This window comes from Lampetra fluviatilis, chromosome 64, assembly GCF_964198595.1.
Source record: "Lampetra fluviatilis chromosome 64, kcLamFluv1.1, whole genome shotgun sequence".
NCBI classification, from domain to species: Eukaryota; Metazoa; Chordata; class Hyperoartia; order Petromyzontiformes; family Petromyzontidae; genus Lampetra; species Lampetra fluviatilis.
In genome coordinates, this window is record NC_136338.1 from 3449803 (window position 1) to 3465587 (window position 15785).

Consider the following 15785-nt stretch of genomic DNA (forward strand, 5'->3'; position numbering starts at 1 on the left):
GCTCTTGCTATGGATGTGTGTCACAGGGGTTTAGAAACGCTGTAGCCAGCACAGCTGAGATATTAAATGCAAGCTCTTGCTATGGATGTGTGTCACAGGCGTCTAGAAACTCTGTAGCCAGCAAAGCTGAGATATTAAATTCAAGCTCTTGCTATGGATGTGTGTCACAGGGGTTTGGAAACTCTGTAGCCAGCAAAGCTGATATATTAAATGCAAGCTCTTGCTATGGATGTGTGTCACAGGCGTCAAGAAACTCTGTAGCCAGCAAAGCTGAGATATTAAATGCAAGCTCTTGCTATGGATGTGTGTCACAGGCGTCAAGAAACTCTGTAGCCAGCAAAGCTGAGATATTAAATGCAAGCTCTTGCTATGGATGTGTGTCACAGGCGTCAAGAAACTCTGTAGCCAGCACAGCTGAGATATTAAATGCAAGCTCTTGCTATGGATGCGTGTCACAGGCGTCTAGAAACTCTGTAGCCAGCAAAGCTGAGATATTAAATGCAAGCTCTTGCTATGGATGTGTGTCACAGACGTCTAGAAACTCTGTAGCCAGCAAAGCTGAGATATTAAATGCAAGCTCTTGCTATGGATGTGTGTCACAGGCGTCTAGAAACTCTGTAGCCAGCAAAGCTGAGATATTAAATGCAAGCTCTTGCTATGGATGTGTGTCACAGGCGTCTAGAAACTCTGTAGCCAGCAAAGCTGAGATATTAAATGCAAGCTCTTGCTATGGATGCGTGTCACAGGCGTCTAGAAACTCTGTAGCCAGCAAAGCTGAGATATTAAATGCAAGCTCTTGCTATGGATGCGTGTCACAGGCATCTAGAAACTCTGTAGCCAGCAAAGCTGAGATATTAAATGCAAACTCTTGCTATGGATGTGTGTCACAGGCGTCAAGAAACTCTGTAGCCAGCAAAGCTGAGATATTAAATGCAAGCTCTTGCTATGGATGTGTGTCACAGGCGTCAAGAAACTCTGTAGCCAGCAAAGCTGAGATATTAAATGCAAGCTCTTGGTATGGATGTGTGTCACAGGGGTTGAGAAACTCTGTAGCCAGCAAAGCTGAGATATTAAATGCAAGCTCTTGCTATGGATGTGTGTCACAGGCGTCTAGAAACTCTGTAGCCAGCACAGCTGAGATATTAAATGCAAGCTCTTGCTATGGATGTGTGTCACAGGCGTCTAGAAACGCTGCAACCAGCCTAAATTCAAGCCCCGGGCACGGGTGTTGTCTCTCGGGGGGTTCATAACGACCGTGTCGGACAGACCGAGTCAGCGCCGCTGTGACGCGGTGTTCAAGCCCAGGGGAAAGGTTGCCTACGTCAGGGGCAGTGGGCAATGCAGTGGAGGGGGGGTGGCACGTGCCCCCCAAAATGATCCGATCGAAATCCCTAACTTCGATCGTAGCATTGGGGTTTATTAGTAATCAATCGGCACTTTGCGACCCCCACTGCCACTGTGTAGCATATTATTAGGTGCCAGGGACTCTACAACATGATAGGACAATAGTCTGAGTCCACAATTGGCAATAAGTAACGGCAAAGCAGTTATAAGCGACTCACAGAATTGTGCGCAGTTGCGTTATACAGTCCACGACTTCCCTGAAGACATTCACCTTCAGCGAGCGCGATGCCGATCACACGACGCGGTTCGAATTCGACCCTCGATCGATGTCTGCGTCATCGCCGCACACGCGTCGATTAACAACTTCTTACTTACTAACAACTCCTTACTCTCGATTTCAAGCTTTCGTGACTGCAGGGATTCATCTTCTTGGTTCTTTCGGTAAAGTCACGTAGAAGGGAAATAATAAAATAAAGTTCTCACGACGTTTCGGCCACAACGCAAGCAGCCGTCATCAGGTGAAGAACAGGTCTGTGGGAAAGACAGCGTCCTTTCCGACAGCCCTGTTTTTTTTCTTCTAGATTTGAAGCTTTCGTGACTTTACCGAAAGACAACAACTTCCTTACCAACAACTCCTTACTTACCAACAACTCCTTACTAACAATTCCTCTATCATTTCTCATTGCTGGAGGGACACACCTATGGAGGTGACCACGGCACACGAGGGGGTGTGTGGCCAGCACCACGCCCGGCCGCCTTTGTCTCCCCAGTGGTGATGTTTACGCCACACCGTACCGGGTACTCGTTTGAGGCCGAGTCGACCTAGGGGAGGCCCAGGACCGATTCAGAGAATCGTCACCGGTGTTGGTGGCCGTCGAGAGGGAATCGAACTCGGGTCGCCGTGGTTCGTAGTGCAGCGTAGCGCTAACCGCTGCACCACCACTCCCCCTGTACTACAAAGACTAAGATCCCCCGTATATACGTAATAAAGGGTTGTGGGTTCGATCGCGTAACCCTCCACCACCCGACACGGCCAATCAGTAAGGGATTTGCCACGTAGACAAAACGCACCAATTAGTTACTAGTGTAGTGTATAGTGTAGTGTATAGTGTAGTGTGCTAGTACATAGTGTAGTGTATAGTGTAGTGTATATAGTGTAGTATATAGTGTAGTGTATAGTGTAGTGTATTGGAGTGTATAGTGTAGTGTATAGTGTAGTGTATAATGTAGTGTATAGTGTAGTGTAGAGTGTAGTGTAGTGTATAGTGTGTAGTGTAGTGTATAGTGTAGTGTGTAGTGTATAGTGCAGTGTATAGTGTAGTAGTGTAGTGTATAGTGTAGTGTATATAGTGTAGTGTATATAGTGTAGTGTATAGTGTAGTGTATAGTGTAGTGTATAGTGTAGTGTATAATGTAGTGTATAGTGTAGTGTGTAGTGTAGTGTATAGTGTAGTGTGTAGTGTATAGTGCAGTGTATAGTGTAGTGTATAGTGTAGTGTATAGTGTAGTGTAGTGTATAGTGGAGTGTATAGTGGAGTGTATTGTAGTGTATAGTGTAGTGTATTGTAGTGTATAGTGTAGTGTATAGTAGTGTAGTGTATAGTGTAGTATATAGTGTAGTGTATAGTGTAGTGTATAGTAGTGTATAGTATAGTGTATAGTGTAGTGTAGAGTGTAGTGTATAGTAGTGTAGTGTATAGTAGTGTAGTGTATAGTAGTGTAGTGTATAGTGTAGTGTATAGTAGTGTAGTGTATAGTAGTGTAGTGTATAGTAGTGTAGTGTATAGTGTAGTGTATAGTAGTGTAGTGTATAGTAGTGTAGTGTATAGTAGTGTAGTGTATAGTAGTGTAGTGTATAGTAGTGTAGTGTATAGTAGTGTAGTGTATAGTAGTGTAGTGTATAGTGTAGTGTATAGTGTAGTGTATAGTATAGTGTGTAGTGTAGTGTATAGTGTAGTGCATAGTGTAGTGTATAGTGTAGTGCATAGTGTAGTGTATAGTGTAGTGTATAGTGTAGTGTATAGTGTAGTGTATAGTAGTGTAGTGTATAGTATAGTAGTGTATAGTGTAGTGTATAGTGTAGTGTATTGTAGTGAGTAGTGTAGTGTATAGTGTAGTGTATAGTGTAGTGTATTGTAGTGTATAGTGGAGTGTATAGTGTAGAGTGTAGTGTAGTGTATAGTGTAGTGTATAGTGTAGTGTATAGTGTAGTGTATAGTGTAGTGTATAGTAGTGTATAGTGTAGTGTAGAGTGTAGTGTATAGTGTAGTGCAGGGGTCCTCAAACTTTTTAAACAGGGGGCCAGTTCACTGTCCCTCAGACCATTGGAGGGCCGGACTATAGTTAAAAAAAACTATGAACAAATTCCTATGCACACTGCATATATCTTATTTTGAAGTGAAGAAACAAAACGGGAACAAATACAATATTTAAAATGAAGAACAAGTAAAGTTAAATCAACAAACTTGCCAGTATTTCAATGGGAACTATGGGCCTGCTTTTGGCTAATGAGATGGTCAATGTCCGGTTCCATATGTGTCACTGCTAGTCGTAACAAGTGATGCAAGTGTGCATCCGTTAGTCTAGATCTGGTTGGAGATTTCAAATGTTTCATTCTGGAAAAAGTTTGTTTACAGACATAAGCGCTGCCAAAGATGGTTGCCATTTAGAGTGCATGGTTCCTGAGATGAGGATATGTCTCAGAGGGGAGAGATGCATAGAAATTATGAAGGCTGCTTGACTTGAATGCGTCTTTCAGAGAGTCACAATTCTGCAGTTCAGCCAGTTCCATTTGGTAAATTGTATCCACATTTTCAATATCAATAGAAAATGGGTTACGGAAAAGCTGTATGTCCTGTTCATGGAGATGAAGCTCTTTAAATCTAAATTGGAACTCCTTTTGCAATTTTTCCAGTGAATCCACACATGTTTTGTTTGGGAATGCAACCAATGGTTTTTCCGCTAACAGATTTTGAGTTGTGGGGAGATGGCAGAAGTTTTCCTCCTTCACTTGTTTGATGAGGAGGCCTAATTTTACTTCAAATGCTTTGACATGTGATTGCACATCACAGATGAGCTTCCCCTTTCCTTGAAGTTGCACATTGAAACTGTTGAGTAGCTCTGTTACATTTGTCAGAAAGGCAAGGTGCCATTTCCATTCTACATCATTGAGCTCTGGTACTTCTTTGTTTTTTGAAAACAGAAAAGCTGTAATCTGTGGAAGTAAGTCATAGAAACGTTTCAAAACTCTCCCTCGACTCAGCCAACGGACTTCTGTGTGGTACAGAACATCTTCATAGTCAACATTTAGCTCAGACAGAAATTCCTGAAATTGTCTGTGGTTTAGTGCATGAGCTCTAATGAGTTAACAGAGTCCCACTTCAGTGATTTACTACACAGCGCTTGTTGGTGGATGAGGCAGTGTATGGCAATTGGATGAGAATGGTTATGTTTGTCCATCTCTTGGTTAAAGCGAGCAATTACTCCTTTCTTAGACCCCACCATGCTAGGAGCACCATCAGTTGTCACACTGGCTAGTTTAGCCCAGTTCAGCTCCAAACCATTCACAGTTTGGCAAATCTTTTCATAGATATCCTCTCCTGTAGTTGTTCCTTTGATGCTTTGCAGTGCAGCAAGCTCTTCTGTGACTTTGAAATAGTCATTCGTCCCACGAATAAAAATTAGAAGTTGTGCAGAATCACGAACATCATTGCTTTCGTCGGGTGCCAAGGAAAAATAGGAAAGTTTTTTTTGTGGAGTTTTGCAAATGCTGATGGAAATTGTCTCCCATTTCTTCAATCCTCCGTGTAATTGTAGGTCCTGAAAGACTCACTGTACTAAATAAATCGGCCTTCTCTGGACACGTCTCTTTGGCAACAGAAAGAAGGCATTCTTTAACAAATTCTCCCTCCACGAATGGTCTGCCAGTGCACACTATTAGCTTGGCAACTTGAAAACTTGCTCGCAGTGATGAAATATTTAGCTGTTTCTACTTCACAAAAGTATTTTGCTGAGTTGTTAATGTATTTTTCAGTTTTTATATTTTATCTTTTCTCACTTCTCCGACCAAAGAATCATATTTATCTTTATGTTGAGTTTCATAGTGTCGACGTAAATTGTATTCTTTAAACAGACACTATATTCTGGCATATCAGACACACAGCTCTTTCCTTGTACTGCATGAAAAAGTAATCATAAGTCCACTGTTCTTTGAATATCCTACACTCCGAGTCAATTTTTCTCTTTCTTGACATCATTGTTTCCTAGGGAGTCAAAATTGCTATTAGTAAAATACCAATATATATACAGCGCTACAAAAACAATATACCAGCAATAACTTTGCCCACACAGAGACATACAGACTGCACTGCCCATCAATGCAGTCTGATTGGGGGAACTCCACTTTTACCCCAGGCTCACACTGGTGCGGGTGCCATTAAAAAGTTAATTACACCTGCAGTTTTGTTCACATATCGCAGCCCAATGAGTGCTCACCAGCGCAGCCCAATTAGTGACCATGGGCCGGATAAATGCCCTCGGTGGGCCGCATCTGGCCCGCGGGCCGTAGTTTGAGGACCCCTGGTGTAGTGTATAGTAGTGTATAGTAGTGTATAGTGTAGTCTGTAGTGTATAGTGTAGTGTATAGTAGTGTATAGTGTAGTGTATAATGTAGTATACTACTTCAGGCCACCGGTGTGTTGGAGAGTAAATCCACAACATTTACAATTTGAGTAGTACGCCGTTTCGCTGGTAATTACATCAACCAGCATCATCGGGTGATTTGCCAGAATAGTGCATCAAATCCACCTGTGTCAGGTCTTCAATAGAGCCAGACGATGTCATCACTGAACCCTTTAGGTGCAGAAATCAGAGGAGGAGGGGATGGTTATTGTAATTTTACTGGTAGAAACCCACTGGTTCCACCAGCCCACAGGGGATTATTGTGTCCGTCCGTCGTGCAGGAAGGGGCTTGATGGGGAGGGAAGGGCTGGGTGGGGAGGGGAGGGTGGGGAAGGGCTGGGTGGGGAGAGGAGGGTGGGGAGGGGCTGGGTGGGGCTGGGTGGGGTGGGGAGGGTGGGGAGGGGCTGGGTGGGGAGGGGAGGGGCTGGGTGGGGAGGGGAGGGTGGGGAGGGGCTGGGTGGGGAGGGGCTGGGTGGGGTGGGTGGGGCTGGGTGGGGGGTGGGAGGGGTGGGGCTGGGTGGGGAGGGGCTGCTCACCCCGTGGTGCCCTTATAAAACTCAACGTTTAACCCACTCACGCCGGCTTGTGCCCGCCCTCACAGTCGGCCATATTTGCGGAATACACCACGCCGCCGTTGACCCTGCAGGCCATTGACCGAGCAACCCAACGTTCCTACCAGCTCCCTCCGCAGGAGCAATGTGTTCTAACAGCCTGATGGACTGTTTGGGCGCACAGGCGCGCGGGCAGGAGGCCCTCATCCAGCATGGGACCGACAGGGCCTGTAGCAGTGCAATGATTTACCCACTTGCCCAGAGCGCCCGTGGCATAGCCGTTCATGCCGACGTCCATTCCCAGTGGCGGCACAACACAGCTCCAGTGAAGCGATGTTATTTTTAAATCCTTTATATTAAGTTCACTTGCTTGCTTGCTTGTGCGCTTATGACCGTGCAAATCTTTCGGTGGTTTTTTAACCCACTTCCCGTGATCCAATCGAGCTGACATTTTGCACACAGACTCGTTGTGCGTGACAATTTATTTTCGTGAAAAATTTTTTTTCCAAAATTTTACACTTTTTAGGACAAAAATGTTACGTTTAATTACCAATTGCTTAATGGTGCAATGCAATCATCTGACCCATAGGTGGCAGCCATCTCAAGCCAGAGGACGAGAGGACTCTAGCCGCCCCGATGCCACGCATATAAAGGATTTATAGTGAAAACTTTGTTTTTACGGGTTAAACTTGTTCTTGGTTCTTTCGGTAAAGTCACGTAGAAGGGGAGTAATGAAATAATGAAAATAAAACATAATAAAATTATTCTCATTCATTCAGACGCTGTCTCCCCGACAGACCTGGTCTTCACCCGAGGACGGCTGCTTGCGTTGTGGCCGAAACGTCGTGAGAATTATTTATTATGTTTTATTTTCATTATTTTATTATTTCCCTTCTACGTGACTTTACCGAAAGAACCAAGAAGATGAATCCCTGCAGTCACGAAAGCTTTAAATCGAAAGATGTTATTTTTATCGAGCACAACAACAACAACTGGCTGATGCTGTCTCCCCACCTCCCCACACCAAATCACTGTCGCTCCACTCCTACCCCTCCACCCCGTGCCCTCTGCTCCAGAAACCCAGGCCCCGCTCCTGCCAACAAGCCCTAGTGAGCCTCTGCCTTGGTGAGCGAGCGAGGGGGTCGGTCAGCAGAGGTCGCAACCGTGTACCCGATACCCGTACCCTACCCGATACCCGGCTACCCGTACCCGGCCGGGTACGGGTGGGGTACGGGTATCGGGTACCCGATTGCGACGCTGGTGCGGCCGGGTACGGGTAAGGAATCAAAACCCGTTTGCGACCTATGTCGGTCACTCCTTCACAGTCTGCGAAGAACATATGATGAGTGCGCTCATGTGACAGGCGTCAATCAACGCGAACTGCCTCTCACGATGCCACGGTGGCTATGAGATGTTGACTACCTCGCCTGGTGTACAAGAGGTCGTGAGTTCGATCCCGACCCTGACGCCTGCTGCTGTATATTTGGAGTTTGCGGCTCTCATCATCATCACGGTGGCTAGGAGATGTTAACTACCTCGCCTGGTATACAGGAGGTCGTGAGTTCGATCCCGACCCTGGCGCCTGCTGCTGTATATTTGGAGTTTGCGGCTCTCATCATCATCACGGTGGCTATGAGATGTTGACTACCTCGTCTGGTATACAGGGGGTCGTGAGTTCGATCCCGACCCTGACGCCTGCTGCTGCTGTGTATTTGGAGTTTGCGGCTCTCATCATCATCACGGTGGCTAGGAGATGTTAACTACCTCGCCTGGTGTACAGGAGGTCGTGGGTTCGATCCCGACCCTGACGCCTGCTGCTGTATATTTGGAGTTTGCGGCTCTCATCATCATCACGGTGGCTAGGAGATGTTAACTACCTCGCCTGGTACACAGGAGGTCGTGGGTTCCATCCCACCCGTGAGAATCGTACCTCTGATTAGCACGGTTGGCTACGTACGGTGCGAAAGAAGTTCAACATACGTACACACACATTTGGAGTTTGCGTGTCTCTCTCTCTCTCCCCGTGGTCGCGTGGATTTTTCTCAGGGTCCTTCGTTTTTTTCCCTCCACGTTGAGAATCAACGTCACGCGTTTAGAGTTTATTTGGCTGCTATAAATTCCCACGTGACGATAAGCCACTTCGTTGAGCTGTCATCTGTGGCCACCAGGTCGCGTCTGAAATAGCACTGTATTAGCCCAGCGGGCCATACCTGATGAATAAAAAAAAAATAGTTTAATAGCTTAATAAAATCTCCTTGGTTCTTTCGGTAAAGTCACGTAGAAGGGAAGTAATAAAATAATAAAAATAAAACATAATAAAATAATTCTCACGACGTTTCGGCCACAACGCAAGCAGCCGTCCTCAGGTGAAGGACCAGGTCTGTCGGGGAGACAGCGTCTGAATGACCTGTTCTTCACCTTAGGACGGCTGCTTGCGTTGTGGCCGAAACGTCGTGAGAATTATTTTATTACTTCCCTTCTACGTGACTTTACCGACAGAACCAAGAAGATGAATCCCTGCAGTCACGAAAGCTTTAAATCTAAATTTATTATGTTTTATTTTTTATTATTTTATTATTTCCCTTCTACGTGACTTTACCGAAAGAACCAAGAAGATGAATCCCTGCAGTCACGAAAGCTTTAAATCGAAGCTTAATAAAAGTTTTTTATCTGCAAAAGCACGGAGGTGCGCGTGTGGTAAGATTCATTTTTCAGCCAATTAACGTGGGAGGAAACCAGGACGCCCGGAGAAAACCCACACATGCGAGGGTGCAACACGCTATCCCGCACTGCACTTTCCTGTTACCGCATTCTCCTGGAGAACCAGAATACGGCTTTCTTCAACGCCCATTGGAAGTGAGTTGGAACAGATGGGGATTAGTCCACACTGTGCTGTTACCGCATTCTCCTGGCGAGCCAGAATACGGCTTCCCTCAACGCCAATTGGAAGGGAGTTGGAACAGATGGGGATTAGTCCACACTTTCCTGTTACCGCATTCTCCTGGCGAACCAGAATACAGCTTTCTTCAACGCCCATTGGAAGTGAGTTGGAACAGATGGGGATTAGTCCACACTGTGCTGTTACCGCATTCTCCTGGCGAACCAGAATACGGCTTTCTTCAACGCCCATTGGAAGTGAGTTGGAACAGATGGGGATTAGTCCACACTTTCCTGTTACCGCATTCTCCTGGCGAACCAGAATACAGCTTTCTTCAACGCCCATTGGAAGTGAGTTGGAACAGATGGGGATTAGTCCACACTGTGCTGTTACCGCATTCTCCTGGCGAACCAGAATACGGCTTTCTTCAACGCCCATTGGAAGTGAGTTGGAACAGATGGGGATTAGTCCACACTGTGCTGTCACCGCATTCTCTTGGCGAACCAGAATACGGCTTTCTTCAACGCCCATTGGAAGTGAGATGGAACAGATGGGGATTAGTCCACACTGTGCTGTTACCGCATTCTCCTGGCGGGCACAGGGTACTGGATCCTTGTAGACGGACACGGCAAGGGAGTTTTCGCAACATTCACGCGATCCATCCAACAATCGCTGCTGCCCCCGCCCCCGCCCCCACACAGCGCTGCATTACATTGCACGGATGAAATTAGCGGTGAGAAAATATATCACGTTCGAAATCTAGATCTAGATTTCCATACCTATCCAGGTGAATGACATCGGAGTAAATTTCGATTTAAAGCTTTCGTGACTGCAGGGATTCATCTTCTTGGTTCTGTCGGTAAAGTCACGTGGAAGGGAAGTAATAAAATAATAAAAATAAAACATAATAAAATTCTCACAACGTTTCGGCCACAACGCAAGCAGCCGTCCTCAGGTGAAGAACAGGGCTGTCGGTAAAGTCACGTGGAAGGGAAATAATAAAATAATAAAAATAAAACTTTATAAAATACAATTCTCACGACGTTTCGGCCACAACGCAAGCAGCCGTCCTCAGGTGAAGACCAGTTCATTCAGACGCTGTTTCCCCGACAGACCTGTTCTTCACCTGAGGACGGCTGCTTGCGTTGTGGCCGAAACGTCGTGAGAATTTTATCTCATTATGTTTCATTTTTCTTATTTTATTACTTCCCTTCTACGTGACTTTACCGAAAGAACCAAGACGACAGCGAAGTAGTTTAGCATCATCGTCATCGGGCAAGGGTGGCGGTAACACGGTTAGGATTACAAAAAGTGTCCCCCACTCAAAACGTGACAGACGTGACCAGCGTCATTCGATATCAGTGGGGGTCACTGTAAATGGACCGCCGTGTACGAGCGACAGAGAGACAAAGACAAAGATCCCCCGTATAGCCATAACAGACTGTAGGGGCAAGTGCTGTTAGCGAGCACCTATGAAGGCCGGAACGGTAAACGAACGAGGGGGTGGGTGGCCAGCACCACGCCCGACCACCTTTGTCTCCCCAGTGGCGATGTTTACACACCGCACCAGGTACTCATTTGAGGCTGAGTCGACCTAGGGGAAGCCCAGGACCGGTTAAGATAATCGTCACCGGTGTTGGCCGTGAGCGGGAATCGAACTCGGGTCGCTGGGTTCATAGCGCAGCGTAGCGCTAACCACTGCACCACCGCTCCCCACCCACACACAGACACACAGTGACACACACAGACACACACACAGTGACACACAGTGACACACACACAGTGACACACAGTGACACACACACAGTGACACACACACAGACACACACAGCGACACACACACAGACACACAGTGACACACACAGACACACACGTAGTGACACACAGTGACACACACACAGTGACACACACAGTGACACACACAGACACACACAGTGACACAGACACACACAGTGACACACACACAGTGACACACACACACACAGTGACACACACAGACACACACACAGTGACACACACAGAGACACACACAAATACACACAGTGACACACACACAGTGACACACACAGTGATACACGCAGTGACACACACGCAGTGACACACACAGTGACACACACGCAGTGACACACACAGTGACACACACAGTGACACACACACACACAGTGACACACACGCAGTGACACACACAGTGACACACACAGACACACACACAGTGACACAAATACAGTGACAGACACACACACAGTGACACACGCACAGTGACACACACACAGTGACACACACAGACACACACAGTGACACACACACACAGTGACAGACACAGACACACACACAGTGACACACACACAGTGACACACACAGACACACACAGTGACACACACACAGTGACAGACACACACACACAGACACACACGCAGTGACACACACAGTGACACACACACAGACACACACAGACACACACAGTGACACACACACAGTGACAGACACACACATAGAGTGACACACACACAGTGACACACAGTGGCACACACAGACACACACACAGACACACACAGTGACACAGACACACACACAGACACACACACACAGACACACACAGACACACACACAGACACACGCAGTGACACACACAATGACACACACAGACACACACACAGTGACACACAGTGACACACACAGTGACACACACACAGACACACACAGTGACACACACACAGTGATACACACAGACACACACACAGACACACACAGTGACACACACACAGACACACACACAGACACACGCAGTGACACACAGTGACACACACACAGTGACACACACAGACACACAGACACACACAGTGACACACACACAGACACACACACAGACACACGCAGTGACACACAGTGACACACACACAGTGACACACACAGACACACACACAGACACACACAGTGACACAGACACACACACAGACACACACGCAGTGACACACACAGACACACACACAGTGACACACACAGACACACACGCAGTGACACACACAGTGATACACACAGTGACACACAGTGACACACACACAGTGACACACACCCACAGTGACACACACACACAGGTCAGCCAAGCAAGCACGTGGAGGAACACTCGCGCGAGAGATGCACGCTCCAAATTCCCATTGAGGAAGGGGGGACGCGTGGATTCGAAAGTTTCGATTACATCGCCACAAATCACGTTGACCCTTCGTACAGCAGCTGGATAGACCACTACGATAACGTTACGATGACCGACAAAGCATGGGAAAGGCAACGCTATGATGAGGGACATTGACGCACGTTTTGATGGCATCATGTTGACCCTCGTTCAGCAGCTGGATAGATCACCACGATGATGATGATGAACACACGAGCAGAATCTCTATCGGAGAAATCCGATGAGCTATGAAGCTCCTGTTTTGTGTTTTGTTTTACAGAGAACCACCACAATCTAGATTTGAAGTTTTCGTGATTTAATTTAATTTATTTTATACCCACGTGACTTTACCTAAAGAACCAAAGAGTTATACTGGTAGGAACCTCCTGGTTACACCAGCCCACAGGGGATTATTGTGTCCGTCGTGCAGGGAGGGGCTGGGTGGGGAGGGTAGGGAGGGGCTGGGTGGGGAGGGCTGGGTGGGGAGGGTGGGGAGGGGCTGGGTGGGAAGGGGCTGGGTGGGGAGGGTGGGGATGGCTGGGTGGGGAGGGGCTGGGTGGGGCTGGGTGGGGAGGGGCTGGGTGGGGCTGGGTGGGGTGGGGCTGGGTGGGGTGGGGCTGGGTGGGGCTAGGTGGGGAGGATGGGGAGGGGCTAGGTGGGGAGGGTGGGGGTGGGGCTGGGTGGGGAGGGGCTGCTCACCCCGTGGTGCCCTTATAAAACTCAACGTTTCACCTACTCACGCCGGCTTGTGCCCGCCTTCACAGTCGGGCATATTTGCGGAATACACCACGCCGCCGTTGACCCTGGCCATTGACCGAGCAACCCAACGTTCCTACCAGCTCCCTCCGCAGGAGGAATGTGTTAAGAGAACAGACGCAGCCATCGGGGTTAATGGCATCATCCCAAAGTGTTGAGAGGCAAAGCGGCGAACGACGGAGTGAGTCGCACAGCGAAAGGCGACCGGCACGCGTCCTAGAGGGACGTCCAGGCATGGAGACGGAGCGATGTTACCCTCTCGTGGATCGCTACACCATCGCCAAGCACTGCGAGAGACGGAGACAGCTTGACGAAGGCCTTCATCCAGCAGTAGATAGGCCATGGCTGACGATGGTGGTGGTGGTGACGATGGTGGTGATGATGATGATGGTGGTGATGGTGACGATGGTGGCGGTGGTGGTGACGATGGTGGTGGTGGTGGTGACGATGGTGGTGGTGGTGGTGACGATGATGATGATAACGATGATGATGATAGAGACGGCTTCATCTAGCAGTGGATATACTGTGGCTGATGATGATGATGGTGGTGGTGATGGTGGTGACGATGGTGGTGGTGGTGACGACGATGGTGGTCGTGACGATGGTGGTGGTGGTGACGGTGGTGGTGACGATGGTGGTGGTGGTGGTGACGATGGTGATGATGACGTCAGAGACGGCTTCATCTAGCAGTGGAGAGGCTGACGATGGTGATGATGACGTCAGAGACGGCTTCATCTAGCAGTGGAGAGACTGACGATGGTGATGATGACGTCAGAGACGGCTTCATCTAGCAGTGGAGAGGCTGAGGATGGTGATGATGACGTCAGAGACGGCTTCATCTAGCAGTGGAGAGACTGACGATGGTGACGATGACGTCAGAGACGGCTTCGTCTAGCAGTGGAGAGACTGACGATGGTGATGATGACGTCAGAGACGGCTTCGTCTAGCAGTGGAGAGACCACGGCTGACGATGGTGATGATGACGTCAGAGACGGCTTCGTCTAGCAGTGGAGAGGCTGACGATGGTGACGATGACGTCAGAGACGGCTTCGTCTAGCAGTGGAGAGGCTGACGATGGTGATGATGACGTCAGAGACGGTTTCGTCTAGCAGTGGAGAGACTGACGATGGTGATGACGTCAGAGACGGCTTCGTCTAGCAGTGGAGAGACCACAGCTGACGATGGTGATGATGACGTCAGAGACGGCTTCGTCTAGCAGTGGAGAGAACACGGCTGACGATGGTGACGATGACGTCAGAGACGGCTTCATCTAGCAGTGGAGAGGCTGACGATGGTGATGATGACGACATCGTCAGCTTCATCCAGCAGTGGAGAGGCTGACGATGGTGATGACGTCAGAGACGGCTTCATCTAGCAGTGGAGAGACCACGGCTGACGATGGTGTTTTGTTTTAATAGAATGCCAATGGGGGCCTACCAGCCTCGACTAGAAAGTCAACGTAACCCGCGTAACCGTAACGATTTCACTCGGAGCGTTAACCGAAATGCGCCTAAACTCACACAACTTGTTGCGCAGTTACCACTGAAAGTGTTACCTTGACCTCGGAGGCCGCGTTGAGTTTCGTTGTTGAATTCGACTGGAACATAAGATGCGTTCAAATGTTGATTGACGTCGCCGAGAACGATAACACTGGGAGCAGGAACAGGCCGGACGCGACCATTGTGCGTGGGGGGTGGTGGTGATTTGGAACCTTAAACTTTTATCGTGGCAAATGTGAGAAAGACTTCAACCGTTAAAATTGTTTGGTTTATTAAGTTATATTTTAAAAGTTAAGTTTTAGTTATGTTTGTTTAATGCTTCTTTTTGTTTCGACCATATTTGGTTTAAGCGTCTCCCCTATTTGAGAGCTATGATCGCGTCCACGATTGATACGTCATGACGCACGCACGAGAGGCGTACGTGATGACGAAACGAGTTTTACGTCTGACGTAACGAACGTACGTGATGACATAACGAACGTACGTGATGACATTCCAAAGGTACGTGATGACGTAACAAACATACGTGATGACGTAACGACCGTACGTGATGACATACGAACGTGATGACGTACCCACTGCCTTCGTTAAGGCGGCGGAGGGAGCTTAGACGTTTGCGATGACGTCATCGCGCTCTCGAGCCACAGGCTGTCTGGGGCGTGACGTCACCACGTTCTGTACGTGCGCTGTTCATCGATTAATTTATTTATTTGTACGCTTTTATTTAATTTGCTTCGTCTGATGTATCCTCAAAAAAGAAATATTGTAACTAATTTTTTACACAATTCCCAATGTGCTATCGACTGCAAACTTTATTATAGCTATGTCATACTGACGACAACACGATATTCTATCATTAAAAATCCAAAACATATATTTTTAACTTTTTACACGTTTTTATTTAACTT

General features: G+C 47.8%; 1 protein-coding gene across 1 annotated transcript in view; it reads right to left on the reverse strand.

The window, feature by feature from the left end:
- The window catches only part of LOC144951904 (oxysterols receptor LXR-alpha-like), a 40493-nt gene extending 25437 nt beyond the window's left edge, over positions 1-15056 (reverse strand). Inside the window, 1 exon segment of the mRNA XM_078882249.1 lies at positions 14934-15056. The gene's annotated coding sequence lies outside the window, so the exon portion shown is untranslated.
- Positions 15057-15785: the final 729 nt, after the last annotated feature.